Source organism: Cornus florida, unplaced genomic scaffold (assembly GCF_030987335.1).
Source record: "Cornus florida cultivar Cherokee Brave unplaced genomic scaffold, ASM3098733v1 CherokeeBrave_3.0.0_Hap2_Chr04, whole genome shotgun sequence".
In the NCBI taxonomy this organism is placed as follows: Eukaryota; Viridiplantae; Streptophyta; class Magnoliopsida; order Cornales; family Cornaceae; genus Cornus; species Cornus florida.
In genome coordinates, this window is record NW_026775574.1 from 64299533 (window position 1) to 64315611 (window position 16079).

The 16079-nt window shown below is 35.2% G+C and overlaps 2 long non-coding RNA genes across 2 annotated transcripts; both read right to left on the reverse strand.

The window, feature by feature from the left end:
• Window positions 1-3016: 3016 nt before the first annotated feature.
• On the reverse strand, window positions 3017-8137 carry LOC132303377 (uncharacterized). The gene is made up of 2 exons (XR_009481187.1): window positions 4187-8137; window positions 3017-3790 (listed from the first exon to the last, which is right to left on the reverse strand). It is a non-coding gene; the product is annotated as an uncharacterized LOC132303377 (long non-coding RNA).
• Window positions 8138-9288: 1151 nt separating this feature from the next.
• On the reverse strand, window positions 9289-14842 carry LOC132303376 (uncharacterized). The gene is made up of 2 exons (XR_009481186.1): window positions 14395-14842; window positions 9289-10057 (listed from the first exon to the last, which is right to left on the reverse strand). It is a non-coding gene; the product is annotated as an uncharacterized LOC132303376 (long non-coding RNA).
• Between the last annotated feature and the right edge of the window lie 1237 nt (window positions 14843-16079).

Here is a 16079-nt window from a genome sequence, read left to right on the forward strand (position 1 = left end):
TCTATATGAATGCGATGCATACAAATAGAAGGGTCGATTCCTTCCAAATCAGCCACTACTTAGCCAATAGCTTCTTTTTGCTCTTGTAGCACCGCTAAGAGGCTGTTTTTTTGGTCCTTTAAAAGGTCCGATACAATGATGACTGGAAGAGTTTTATTTACACCAAGAAACACATACTTGAGGTGGACCGGGAGTGGCTTTTACTTAAGTTATGGTGGAGATTTCAAGGAAGGGACTGGAGGAGTAGTGGAAAGTTGAGGAAGTGGTTCTCTTGGCACTTTCCAAGGAAGAAAGTCCATGATAGCACCAATGTCGAGCAAAGAATTTACTTCTTGGATGGATTGATTGATATCAAAGTTTGCAAAATCAAAGTGAGACGTGCAAGTTTTAAGAGGATCCTTGCTTAGAATGAAGGGGAGAGATTCTTCGACCACTTCATCGACCACATCAATGAGAAAACAATCATCCTCTTGGAAGGATGTTGAGTTGCATGGAAAATGTGGAGTTTGACTTGCATATTTCCAAAGGTGATATCCATCACACCGGTTCGGCAATTTATCGAAGCATTAGTCGTAGCTAAGAAAGGCCTACCGAGGATCACGGGAATATGTTTCTTTCGATCATGCACCGGTTTCGTGTCAAGAACCTCAAAGTCTACCAGGAAGTAAAATTTGTCCACTTTGATGATGACATCTTTAAGAATGCCCCGTAGGTGCTTGACTGATCTATCGGCAAGCTGCAAGACCATGGAGGTTGGCTTAAGTTCTCCTAACCCGAGTTGTAAGTAAACTAAATATGAAATCAAGTTCACACTCGCCCCTGAGTCAAGGAGGGCCCTCTCTGTCTTGTTATCACCAATGACAGACGAGATTATCGGGGCACCTAAATCCTTATACTTTGGAGGAGTGCTGTGCTGAATTATCGCACTTACTTGTTCAGTTAGCCTTACTTTCTTCGGTAAATGACTTTTGGAAGTGTGCTTTTTGAGTGCACAAATCCTTAAGAAATTTGGCATATGGAGGAATTTGCTTGATAGCATCCAAGAGAGGTAGGTTGATCTTTACTTGCTTAAAGACCTTCCACATGTCTTGAATTTTACAACTTTTATTCCCAAAATGTGTCGACTCTTGGAGACGTTGAAGAAATGGAGCCTTAGGCTCATAAGAAGTCTCCACATTTGGGGTGACAAGTTTGGAATTTTCAGTGCTAGACTTGGGGGATTTTTAGGAGTGAAATTTGGATTAGATGAGATAGGATTTAGATTTTTGGGAGGAAAAAGTTGTTCATCTTTTCCTCCATCAACCTTGTTGTCTACAATTCGACCACTTCTTAGGGTGGTGATTGCTTGGACTTGTTCATGAGTAGGCCCACTTGGAGGAGGGGCTTCATCAATCACATGTATCCTTCTAAGATTCTCAAATAGTTGAGCGAGAAGTTTTCCCTTATCTCTTTGAAGAAGTTGGTTCATTGAATTAGCTATTTGTCCCACTTGATTTTCAAGTTTAGCTATTGACTGAGTATGTGAATGAACCATTTGGAGTGTGGGCTACAATGATGTCAACAGTTGCTTGTTAGATTCTAACATTTGCTTGTTAAGAGATTCCATCATTTGCTTGTTTGCAGCGAGAATCTCATCAGTTGGAAACACAAGAGGTGGAGTAGAAACATTTAGATTATAGGGTGGACGATAAATTGAAGAGTCCTGAAATTGCCTATTTGGAAATTGAGAAAAGGGCTGATTTTGATGCCCTTGATTTTGAAATGTCGAATTTTGTGGAGCGGGTTGCCTCCACGAAAAATTAAGATGATCTCTCCATCCCGGATTGTAGGTATTGGAATAAGGATTATTTCCAGGCCTGGAAAACATATCATTAGCTTGTTCTTGATTGTTACTAGGAAATTGCTCCGCTGTGGGGCAATCTTTCGGCTAGTGCATGAGGCACACACCACACTTCCCGAATTTTGAGACAAGGAAGGAGAGAGATGTTGTGCCATTAACTGATAGAATTTGTGAGCTATAACAGGTATTCTTTGCATTGGTTGAGGTAAGAGTCCCACGAGAATTATGTTGCAATGAGATTTCACTCAAATTTTCGAGTAAGGTCTAAGCCTCATTAACGATTAAAGCCGCTCGTGAATGCCAAAATTGATGGAGTGAATGTGCGGTTCAAGAAAAGCCTTTTGGGTCAAGTTTAAATTTATAAAAACCACTACCAACACTACTACTAACGTAGCAAGAGTGAGTAGGGATCGTCCCAAAGGATTATACGTGTTGGAATTTAACTTCAACTCTAGTGTATCACAAGATTGCAAAAGAGATTTGATGAGATGATTAAACTAATTCAATTAATGAAAATACAATTAAAACAAACTAAGTAGAGATAGGGATTTAAGAGATATGAAGAGAGGACTTAGGGTGTTGGAATCACCACTAAGCTCATGTAATTAACCACTTGCTTTCCATTAATGGGAATATATTGTTGTGAACAAAATGTGACTAGCAATTGCAATATTAAACATGGACCATCTAATTTAAGCATGAATTGTCTTACCTAAACTAAGTGCAGCATAACCCATCAATTTTAAGCATGACCCATCTAAGTAGCAACAATTGTAGCATACATCAATCTAGAGAATCATGGAATTTGCAATAATAAGCCAGGGAATATCTAAGTAAGCATAGATTGTCTACCTACCTACAAGCATGAATTAAATTATAGAACAACCCATCAAGTATAAGTATAAACCATCAAATTAATTGACAAACCTATTCAATGAAAACCCATGCTTCGTCATCACTAAATCCTTAATTAATCACACATAGACATGCAACCAACATAGAGAATCTAGTGTAGAGATCAATTCGCCAAATAATCACACATAAGACAACATGTAATCACATAGAGAATTAATAGAAAGAATTAATCCATATGAATCATGTAAGAAATAATTCCTAATTTAATCACACATAGACATGTAAATAAACTAGAGAATTAATAGGAAGAATTAAACCATAGAAATCATAGAAATATACCAAGATTCATTAAATTCACAAGGCTAGAACAGTAATCACAATAATATATATAAATCCCCCAAAATAGAAATACAAGGGTTTAGATTACACAAGACTTAGGGCTCATCCAACCCCTAAGTATAGATCTAGCCAATCATGGAGGTGGTGGATGTGGTCATGGAATCAAGCTCCAAATATGGCTCCATCTTCTTCTTCCTCTTCTTCTTTTTCTTCTTTGAAGCTTTAGAGATGGAGAGAGAGAGTGGTCTAGAGATGGATCTTGAGATGTGCCTCCACTTCCCCCCTTTTCTTCTAACCCTAATCTCTAACTTTGCTATAGAGAGAAATAAAAAATACAATGAAAAAATAAAAATGATAAAAGCTCCTTTACAAATGGGTCACTTCCCTTTATATAGAAGGTCATTTTCTTAGTCACTAAGTCAGGAATATAGCCCCAAAAATATCTAATCTCGTACTATGTGATAAGTGGACTTTTGGGTGCGCACGGAATAAGACAGCTCACTGCCAGCAATGTTCGATCGATCAAAGAAAAAGTTCAATCGATCAGAGAAAAGTTCGATCGATCCAACTTTGATTTTTGATCGATCCAACTTTGATCGATCTCACTTTTCTGATCGATCTCACATGGCAGCTTTTCAGGATCAGCCTCTTTTTGCTCCAAATCAACCTCATTTTGCTCCGAATCCTCTCCAAGACTTAGTTTGACTCCAAAAGAGCCTTAAGAATCCATTTTTAGCCCATTTTAACATTATTAACCTGAAATAGACAAAAACACAAATAAGTACTGAAACGGGTAAATAAGATAGATAAATGTCCTAAAACACTCAAGTTTAAGGGGTTTAAAAGTGTACTTTTCAGCGCTCATCATACCCCCAAACTTAAATATTGCTAATCCCTAGCAATAAACTACAAAGTAACGAAATGAAATGAACAACTAAACAACTATAACTAGAAAGCAATGAAATTATAGCGCCACTTTCGTAGGGAACACGATTGCACTTAGCACATGTAACAAGCCTTTTGAACCCCTAGGTTACCCATAGTGGACGAGTGAAGTCTCGTGAGGGTTTCCAGAAATGATATCCACAAACATTAAGCTCATTCTTTCAAAAGAGGTACCAATATTGCAAACAAGCATTGGGAGAAAACTACCTCAAGTATGCAATTTTTCAACCATTTCCAAGCAATCTCCCAAAATCTCAATATCAAGCAAGCAAATATAATCCTCCACACATCAAGAAAATGATCCTGCAAATCAAAACAACTCTAGAATCCTTAAGAATTAATCACATCATTACCCTCAAACTAGCACACAAATCTAGTACCGATCATCAAGACAAAAAGTGGACCTTTTATTAAAGCTTTATTGTTCTAGGTATGCTTATTCTTTTCACTCAAATTTTTTTTTTTTTTTTTAGGATCACAGATGGAAGCATAGTGCAATGTGTTGATCTCTTAAACTTTCTAGTGATTCATGAGATCGAGCGTTAGGTCAATGACTCCCAAACCAGACGGCTTTAGGGCACTAGGTGTTCAAACACCCCTACGGACTTACAAGCTCAAATCAATTAGGTTACAAATCAAGACAACCTCCATCTAATCATTTCCCACTTCTCACCTTTTGGGAGAAGTCCTCACTTTTTATTACTTTTGCAACTTTTTTTTTTATTTTTTTTATTTTTTTTTATTTTTAAAAAGCAAGTTCAATTATTAACGTAGAGTTTGGGCCCTCCACCTTTCGGCGTGAGAAGTTCAGTGTTTGATGAGGCTAGAATCCCGGCTACTTAGTGAAAAGGGGTTGTTATCCACCTTTATCAAGAATGAAAGTTTTCAATGCACTACTAGCTCAATTGGGATATAACTAATTCAATAATCAACAAAGCATGTACCCCACAAATGAAAGCTAGTGTACGTCTGTGCTAGTGTAGAATTCTAGAATAAATCTCAAAACAATCACAAAATCAAGATGATGAAGACCACAAGTGTAAGCAAGATATCAATCTTTTGAAAAATTTACTCCTAAATGGCTTCCACAAGGCATACAAGGAGTATTGTACCCTCAAGTCATGCAAATTTTAAATTCTAAGCAACATAGTCCTCAAAAGATCAAAATCATAGATAACATCAATCCCAAATCTCAATCATGCAATTAAAACTCAACTTTAAGTAGAATGCAACAAGACACCTTACCCCCAAACTTAAACCGCACATTGTCTTCAATGTGCAATGAGAACAATGGAAAAGATGGAAAGAATATACCGTGGTAATGTAGACATGAAACCCGGTAGTGATCCAATTCGAAAGACGTCTCCCCCAAACTTGGAATCAACAACCTACTTGAATAACCACACTAGCAAACTCACATTAAATATCGAATGGGATAAGAATAATCAAGCATTCTGAGGCAATATATCACAAGATGAAAGAGAGATATGAGATCAAGCCCTAATTAATGCATGAAAACATGAATACACACAAGGGCACAATGGTGAAACTTTTTTTTTTTTTAATATTTTTCATTTAATGAAAGTAAGTATATACAAAATGCAAGAAAAACGAAGAGTAAAATGTATCAACAAAATATGAAAAGAAAAATAAAGAAGGTAAAATGTAATGAAAGAATATGTACAGTGAAATAAATGAAAAACAAAAAGTAAGAAATGATGCAAGAACAAAATAATAAAAAATGAAAATAAAAACTTTTTTTTTTTTTAATCAAAGTATGCACAATGAAACAAAATGCAAGAAAGATAAAGAAATGAAAAATGAAAATAAACATGTATGATACAAGAGATAAGAGACACAATATGTCATATGGGTGCTAAATTTAAGGTCTCTAGCAAGACGGAATACTATATTGAAAAATCGTCTTTTTTTATTTATTATTATTATTTCATTATTTTCTATAGACAAAACAAATATGTACACAAACAAAAATAAAAAGGTAAGTAAATAAAAATGTAAGAAGTAAAAATACAAGGAAATAAAGAATGCAAATAAATATATATTTTTTTTTAAAATTAAAATTTAAAAATTAAGAAAAATTAAAGTTAAACAAAATATTTTTGAATTTTTGGAAATAAGATAAAATGAAGCAAAATAAAATAGAATAAAAGAATTTTTTTTTTTTTTTTTTTTTTGAAAAATAAAATAAAATAACTAAAATAATCTAAATAAAATAAAAGAAATATTTTTGGGATTTTTGAAATATAAACAAAAATAAAAATAAAAGTAAAAGTAAAAATAAATTTTCAAAACCTGCAGACATGTTCGATCGATCTGACAAAATGCTCGATCGATCTGACAGAGAGGGGTGAAAATATGCAGGTTTTTGGGTTCAAAAATTTTCTAAGTGCTGGAACTTGAGATCGATCCAATGATGTAGTTGGATCGATCGAAGAACTTCAGATCGATCTAGGAATATTTTCGATCGATTGAACATATGAAAACATACTCAAATGGAGATCCCAAGAGTTGACATTTTGGGATTGAAAAAGGGCTCAAAATTTTTCTAAGTGTCAAAACTCAAGATCGATCGAATCTTGAAATTGGATCGATCGAAGACTTCAGATCGATCTAGGAATTAATTTCGATTGATTGGACAGAAAGGTGATTTGGATGCAGGTGGATGCAGGTCGAAAATTTTTCTAAGTGTTGAGTGCAATCCACAGTTCGATCGATCGAACTCCAATTTGAGATCGATCGAACTTGTGCCAAATGTTCAATTATGACATGAAAGTGCATGCAATCCTTATCACAGTTCCTTGAAATGTATATGAACCCAGAACAAATATCTAGGCTTCGCAAGAAATGAAAAACAAAAAGAAATGAGGAAGGAATAGAGTTGTGAAACTCTACGAATACTAGTGTTTAACGTCTCTAGCAAGACGTTGGGCCAACTCACTAATCAAAAGAATCAAAAACTGGATATGAAACATCCTTATTGACTCTCTTTTCCATTTTCTCATTTAATGTTCCACTTATGACAATGAAATCATCCTCCAAAAAAATGACTTGAAAAGATATGAAAGAGATGATATTGTTCTTGTCATCCACGGTCTTGAAAATAAAATCAATGATGAGCGGCCTTGCACTTGGCAAGAGAAAGTCTTTTAAAGACTCATTTGGAATATTAAGAAACACCTTCTTTTCATCCCTCTTCTCTTCCTAAAAAATAACCATCTCCTCACCTTTCAAGTAAGCTAAGGAGTTCATTAAAGAGTTTATTTCATTTTTGGAGCTTTCAAAGTCAAGACCACAATTTTTATACATTTCAAAAAGGCATTCCTCAAGAGGGTCATTGGAGATAATAGAAGGAAGGCCATCTTCAACAAGTTCCTCCTCCTTCTCTCCTACCTCAAGTGTGGTCAACATCTCCTTACTCTCTAGAGTAGCAAGGTCATAGATAAAATCATAATCAAAACAAGGAAAATCCTCATTAATCATGTTATGCTCTATTGGATTAGCCACTAACTCACTTACCACTTCCTCCTCTATACAAGATAGAGTGCTAGGCATTAGCTCACTTGTTTCATCCTCTTCACTCTCATCATCCTCATCTATATACATTGAAGTTCTTGCCATTTTTTCGTTTGCCTCTTCCTCATCCTCTTGACGAGAAAGAGTACTTGCAATTTGCTCAACTTGAGCTTCAAGCTTGGCTAAAGTTTGAGAATGAGAATTAATAAGTGGAGTTTGTGAAATATGCACATCAAGTAAAGCTAACAATTTTTTTTCAAATCCGGGTGAGTACCTAGAAGGTGGTGGATTTGGTTCTTCATAAAATTATGGTGGAGGGTAATAGTCATGAGAATGATTAAATGAGTGATCAAGTCTATAATAAGATGATGCATGAAATGAATTGAACTCAATCTCATAAAGATTAACATATGATGGAGGAGTATAAGGTGAAGGGATAAAATTTCCCCCCAAACTTGGATCAAACAATTCATCCATTCACAATAAAAACCCAAATGTAACAAATGATGGCCTCAACAAGGGCCTGTGCTTGGACAAAGATAAAGCAATATAATAAGCCTCAACAAGGGCTATCACAAGCATGCAAAGAAATGAAACAATTAAAATACAAGAGTTCCAAGAATTGCTCACAACGGTCCTTAAGCAATTTCAAATTTTAATATTAGCTTTAAGCTCCAATTATTGCTTCAAGTTCCAAAGTTTGCCTTCCTTGTAGTCAAGTACCTAATTAAACAAATAATAATGAGAACAAGAGAAAAAATATATATATATACAATGGAAAATAAAATAAAAATAAAAGCAATCAAATAAACACTATTGTCTAGTTTAATTCCAACAAAACCGTTAATCCCCGGCAACGGCGCCAAAATTTGACGATTAAAGCCGCTCGTGAACGCCAAAATTGATGTAGTGAATGTGCGGTTCAAGAAAAGCCTTTTGGGTCAAGTTTAAATTTATAAAAACCACTACCAACACTACTACTAATGTAGCAAGAGTGGGTATGGATCATCCCAAGGGATTATACGTGTTGGAATTTAACTTCAACTCTAGTGTATCACAAGATTGCAAAAGAGATTTGATGAGATGATTAAACTACTTAAATTAATGAAAATACAATTAAAATAAACTAAGTAGAGATAGGGATTTAAGAGATATGAAGAGAAGACTTAGGGTATTGGAATCACCACTAAGCTCATGTAATTAACCACTTGCTTTCCATTAATAGGGAATACATTGTTGTGAACAAAATGCGACTGCAATTGCAATATTAAGCATGGACCATCTAATTTAAGCATGAATTGTCTTACCTAAACTAAGTGCAGCACAACCCATCAATTTTAAGCATGACCCATCTAAGTAGCAACAATTGTAGCACACATCAATCTAGAGAATCATGGAATTTGCAATAATAAGCCATGGAATATCTAAGCAAGCATAAATTGTCTACCTACCTACAAGTATGAATTAAATTGTAGAACAACCCATCAAGCATAAGTATAAACTATCAAATTAATTGACAAACCCATTCAATCAAAACCCATGCTTCGCCATCACTAAATCCTTAATTAATCACACTTAAACATGCAACCAACATAGAGAATCTAATGCAGAGATCAATTCCCCAAATAATCACACATAAGACAACATGTAATCACATAGAGAATTAATAGAAAGAATTAATCCATATGAATCATGTAAGAAATAATTCATAATTTAATCACACATAGACATGTAAATAAACTAGAAAATTAATAGGAAGAATTAAACCATAGAAATCATAGAAATATACCAAGATTCATTAAATTCACAAGGCTAGAACACTAATCACAACAATATATATAAATCCCCAAAAATAGAAATACAAGCGTATAGATTACACAAGACTTAGGGTTCATCCAAGCCCTAAGTATAGATCTAGCCAATCATGGAGGAGGTGGATGTGGTCATGAAATCCAGCTCCAAATATGGCTCCATCTTCTTCTTCCTCTTCTTCTTTTTCTTCTTTGAAGCTTTAGAGATGGAGAGAGAGTGTGGTCTAGAGATGGATCTTGAGATGTGCCTCCACTTCCCCCATTTTCTTCTAACCCTAATCTTTAACTTTGTTAGAGAGAAATAAAAAATACAATGAAAAAATAAAAATGATAAAAGCTCCTTTACAAATGGGGTCACTTCCCTTTATATAGAAGGTTATTTTCTTAGTCACTAAGTCAGGAATATAACCCCAAAAATATCTAATCTCGTACTATGTGATAGGTGGACTTTTAGGCGCGCACGGAATAAGACAGCTCACTGCCAGCAATGTTCGATCGATCAGAGAAAAAGTTCGATCGATCAAAGAAAAGTTTGATTGATCCAACTTTGATTTTCGATCGATCCAACTTTGATCGATCTCACTTTTCTGATCGATCTCACTTGGCAGCTTTTCAGGATCAACCTCTTTTTGCTCCAAATCAGCCTCCTTTTGCTCCGAATCCTCTCCAAGACTTAGTTTGACTCCAAAAAGGCCTTAAAAATCCAATTTTAGCCCATTTTAACATTATTGACCTGAAATAGAAAAAAACACAAATAAGTACTAAAACAGGTAAATAAGATAGATCAAGGTCCAAGAACACTCAAGCTTAAGGGGTTTAAAAGTGTACTTTTCAACGCTCATCACTCATCCGCATTTTTAGACATGAACATCCCTTTACGCGATGAGTCAACCATAAATCTATGTGGGTCGGTTAAACTAGCATAGAAAGCTTGCACCAATTGCCATTTTGGAATTAGATGGTGCGAACATTTCCTAATAAGCTCTTGAAGTCTTTCCCAAGTCTCATGGAGTTGTTCCCCATCGATTTGTGAAAAGCTAAGAATAGAACGCCTCATTTGGTTAGTCTTACTCACAGAATAGTACTTTTAAAAGAATTCTTGTTGTAATTGAGCCCATGTAGTGATGGAATTTGCAATAATGGAGTTCAACCAATATTTTGCCCTATCTTTTAAGGCGAATGGGAAGAGATGCAAATGGAGAGCATTTTTTGGGAAGCCCCTCAACTTGATGGTAGAACAGATTTCAAGGAACTCATCAAGATGCTTATAGGGGTCTTCATTTTCAAAGCCATGAAAGGATGGAAGCATTTTAATTGTGCTAGATTTGATCTCATATTGGGCTGCCTCGATGTTTGACATCACTATGCAAGAATGAGAGACATAAGTTGTTGGGATGAAATGGTCCCTAAGAGTCATAGGTACAACATTTGGAATTTCGGCCCTATCATTATCATCATTCCCGACATTTCCTTTATTTCCGGCTATTGTATTAAATTCAAGTTCAATTTCTCTTATATTTTCAGATTCCCTAAGGTTTCTTCTAAGAGTCCTTTCAAGTGAATTTATATCAATTAGCGCATCAAGAGTTGGTAAAGACAATGACCTACGTCCCAACATCAACTACACAATTTACAACAAGCACAACACTTCTTCACCGTAACATCCACACACAATGTTCCCTTTCTCCTCAATTATCGACAAGACAGAAAATGAATGGCCACGATAAGGACCGATGCTTTGTAAAACAGTAAAATAGGAATAGCCTCGATAAGGGCTTCACAAGTTAAATATCACTAAGTTAAACTTATGCAAGATATTCAAAATTGTTGAGACTAGAACTTTGAAAAAACTTACCGGGAGTCCTCTAGACTTAACAAATTTTTTAGCTTTCCCTTGGCAAGCCTTAAGTCCCTAGAGTCTCACAAGAATACTTAAAACATAAATTAATCGAAACCAACAAGAAAATATCCACAAAACACAATATTCATAATCAAACCCAAGTTAATCTTTGAACCTCGGTTACAAACCGTTTGCAATCCCCGGTAAAGGCGCCAAAAATTGGTCGATTGATGAATGCTTACCAATTATAATCAACCCTTTGCAATAGCACAAATCATTGTAAAATAGGGCTATCGTACGGGTAAGTCAAACCACAGAGATTGCTAGTTTATGCAACCAAGGTCTTTAAAATCACTTAGTTTGACGAAGCGGGTGTAGAGTTTTTGTTTGGTTTGTCACTTAGTACTTGGAATTAAAGATTGCATAAAACAATAAATTAAAGGAAATTAAGAGGAAGAAATTTAGGTAGAGTAGACTAGGGAAGTGAATCAACTACCAACCATATAAACATGCTAAATTATGATTAACTTGGGGAAACAACATATATGAGTGGCCATGATATGTAGTGACACATGGTGGCTGCCTTGATGTTTGGCATCATTAAATATGACATCACATATTGATTTCAAACTAGATAAGGCCACATGAATTAAATTTTCATTCAAGAAAAATATTAAATAAAAATTTCAATACTTGTCCAAATGCTCTCAATTTAATATATGTCAATGAACATATCAAGGTGTAACATAATAGCATGCCACAAGTTTAAACTAAGTTAATACCAACCGGGAGAATTAAATCTCATACAAGAAAAATAAATAACAAAGTTTCTAGATTTAATAGAAAGGCATGTGATTAAGTTGTATAAGTATGAAATACACTCAATATAACCAAGATATAAACCTAAGACATCCCTTACCTCAATTTGAGATGAAAATCTCAATTCCCCACCGAAAGAAAAATGCTCCGAATCTGACGATACCACGGGGTTATGTTGGGGACAACGAGAGGAACAACTACCTTTGAGGTACCATGAAAATCCAAACCCGAACTCGAAACTCGAACTCAAAAATAGTCAGAAATGGATTATAATAAGGGGGAAAGGTAGAGCACGACGAGGCCTACAATAAACATTAAGACGGAAGACAAAATGCAAAGGAAATCAAGTGGAGAGGAAGAAAGAGTGGTGGCAGCCCCGTGGCTCCCATGGTTATCGGCCAAAGAGAGGAAGAAGATGATGAAAAAGTAATTTTTCACTTTAAGACATTCTATTTATAGTAAACCCTAAAAGTGCCCCGAAAGGGCCCCGCTAGGTCCAGAAAAGTGGAATTTGAGCAGACGCACTCAAACGGTGAAACTCCGTGAACAAAAAAGAACCGAGATGAAAAAATATGAACAACAGAGAAAGAAGCATAAAAAATTGAGTCCTAAATAGGGAGATATGTGCCAAACAAGTTCGGTAGCAACCGGGGTTAGAAATCCCTAAAACTGGTTAAAACAACCGGGAAGAAATTCTTAGAGTTCACGAGTCAACGAAAAGTGAAAATGAATCCCGTACAAGGATCCAGGCTCAAAACGAGGAAATTCTTGTCTTTGTATACAAAGAATTTTATGTTTAGGGTTAAAGGAAATTGCACCTCTAATATCCATCTCGATCTGTTCTCTCTCAGACTCTCTCCATCTCTATCTGTTCTCTCTCAGACTCTCTCCATCATTGAACACCAGCAATTCGCAACCACCAACGATCCCCAACCATCAACGATGGAGGCTGGGATCTCACTCATTCATCTACCCTCTCTTCTGCCTCTGGAATCCCTTCCATCTACCACCGGTGGCTTCACCGTCTTCATCCATCACCACTCGACCCTCCTCTCTCCTTTTCTCTCTCTCCTTATATATATATATATATATATATATACACACACGATATATATATCTCTTACAGATGAAAGCGAAGTATTATTGAGAGAAGATCGATGCGAAGTGCGGTGCTGATGTCTAGGGCTCTTACCTTTTTCTCCTTTGACTCCTTACCAAAAACCCCTAATTTCCTTGTTCTTACTTTCCTTTAGAATCTTAGATTTTATAATAGACTTTTTGGGATCTCAGATTTTGATGTCTAGGGTTTTTGATGTGTTATTGTATGTGTGTTTTGTGCGTTTCATATATATATGTATATATATAAATGAATTTCAAGCCGAGCTCGAGTATTTGGCAAACACAGTTAAGTCGAGTTTAAACAATGAAGTCGAGGCTGGATTCGAGTTTGAGTTGAGCTCTAACACTCTTGTTGCAGATCGAGCTGAGCTCAAACAGCTCACTACTCAGCTCGGCTTGGCTCGATTGCAGCCTTACATATACCAAAACCTTTCATAACATAACATCTTACAACTATAAATTTGGTCAACAGGGAACCAAAATTCATACAAATGCTATTGTGAATATAAATATTAATATTGATGTATACTTACTTAAACAAAAGGTACACTCCTCCTGTACGACGCAGAATCTTAACATTCATATTCACTGATGTGGTACTGCTTGGCTGGGGATTATAATCCTCTTCATCTGCCTCAACATCATAATCCCCATCAACTAGCTCAGAATCATATTCCTCATCACCTGACTCACTATCAAATTCCTCTATAGTTGAAATTTTATAACTTTGACCAACCTCAGAACTATTGTAAGCTGGTGCACAAGTAGATGATTTAGGGGTAGGGGTAGGACTAGTAGAAGAAGAAGGATTATGGATGTTTTTCTTCCTTTGGACATGTATTTTTTTTTCTTGGCATCATACATTGAAGAATAGGAGAAAGAGGCAGATCAATGATATTGTTAGCAATTTTTTTCCCTTTCCTTTATTCTTTCGAGCTATCATCTTAATCCTACCCATTTCTAAACCTAAGACACACCCCACCACCACAGCAAAATTCAGTGATTTACACTGACAAATGGAGTCAAGGGAACCAAACAGGTGATGCGTATGTACCAAGAACCACCTCTGTACCAATAAACCAACGATATTTCATATACATAGCCAAAAGTAAGACCAAATCAATTGGAATTAAACTACAACAATTGAATACATGGCAGATAAGAAAAAAATTAAACAATTTCTCCGACTAGACCTCTATCCTCTGGAGCAATTCTCAACAAAATTTGAACTATAAATACATAAAATAAACACAAAATTAACTGCAAATAAAGTGCAACAAGCAAAATCATACCAGCCAATAACAGAAAGGACACCAATTTGTGATGATCCGAATAGATAAACACCCAAACGAAGACCAACTTCCTTTGCAAATCAATTACAAGCTACAAATGATCCTCTGCAACAATCAACCTAAAATTTTCATGATAAACACCCAAACAAACGAACGAACACCAACATGCTGTTCAATTCTATTCCTTCCCTTCCAGATTTTTATCCTCCCTTTCTTTCAGTTCCACTACCTAGAACAAAAAAATTGTGAGGAAAAATGACAAGTGCATTTTTGGCTTTTTGCTAATATTCTGTATTTAGATAATTAGGAAATATTTCAGAAAATACATTAAATATATATATACATTATATATACACTGTGACTAAACTTTTGTTTCCCTTTCTAATAGTATTGTTTTTAATTGACGTGGCTCATTTTTTGTCATACAATTGGACCGGTTGGAACAGGTCTCCTATTCTATAGGAGACGATTTTTGTCCTTTGATATATGTCCACCCATAGATATAATTTCTTTTAAATATAAGTTCTTAGATTTGTGTTAGTTAAGAGCAAAATGTTTGAACCACATAAAGGTGGATATCCATGTGCATGTGGTATGGTTCAATGAGACTTTATATTACTAAAAATCCAAAAAAAACATTAACATTTTTTTTATTGGTTAGATAATCATCAACATATATATGGATGGAGACCAATTAGATTATGTAGTTGCGAACTTATTAGCCATGACGAAGAGAAAGACATTTTTTGTGATTGTTGTGCGTGTGCTATTCTGATCAATTTTTTTGTTTTTGTTTTTATATTATTATTGAAAAATGAACTAGTCATGATCAATGTAATAATCTTTTACTAGAAGATATTCATGTTTAGTATAAGATCAAGCACGTAAATTTAGCATTATCCTATTTTGTATATCTGGAGTCCAGTTCAGCATCACAAACTTTTTTGTTTTCACATCAGAAAGCTCTTAACAATATTTATGTTATGAAAGAGTGTGAAAATCAAAAAAGAGAAGATTCTTTTTATTTGATTTTATTTGTTAGATCAAAAAGAAATTTTAGGATTGCTGAATCACAGACAAATCACAGAGATTCTTATCTCTTATATTACCAAATATATAATGTTTTTGACAAAAATTACTGCACAACAGAATTACTGCTTCTATTTTTCAAAATTTGAAAAAAAAAAATTTAAAATAGCAGCATTACCAAACCCACCCTTGTTGTTTGTGTGTGTATGCGTGCTTTTGTATGTGTATAAGAGAGAGCTCTTAATTTCTGTTATGAATTCTTTATTTGCTTAGTTCGACTGTGACGGCCCTTGTTTTACAAAACCCGGTGCGTCAGCGAGTGACCCGAAAGACTGATCCGAAAACGGATCCAAAACGCGAAAGCAATGAAAATAAAGTGGTCACTAGGGATTGATACCGACCCTAAGACCCAAAGTAGACTTCAACAAAGCCACGGAACTCAAGAGAGAAACTAAAACGGAAATAAAGGTCAAAACAAGCAAAATCCATTCATCAACGGTAAAATGGTCATTTCACAAGAAAGAAGAGAAATTTGAGTCCAAAGAATTCAAATGAGGTCTATACAGCCTAATCTAATCATTACACAACATTCCAAGAGGTTTTAAGAACTTTGGCCAAGAATCCCACAAAACACCCATTCCCAGTTTAAGTAAAAT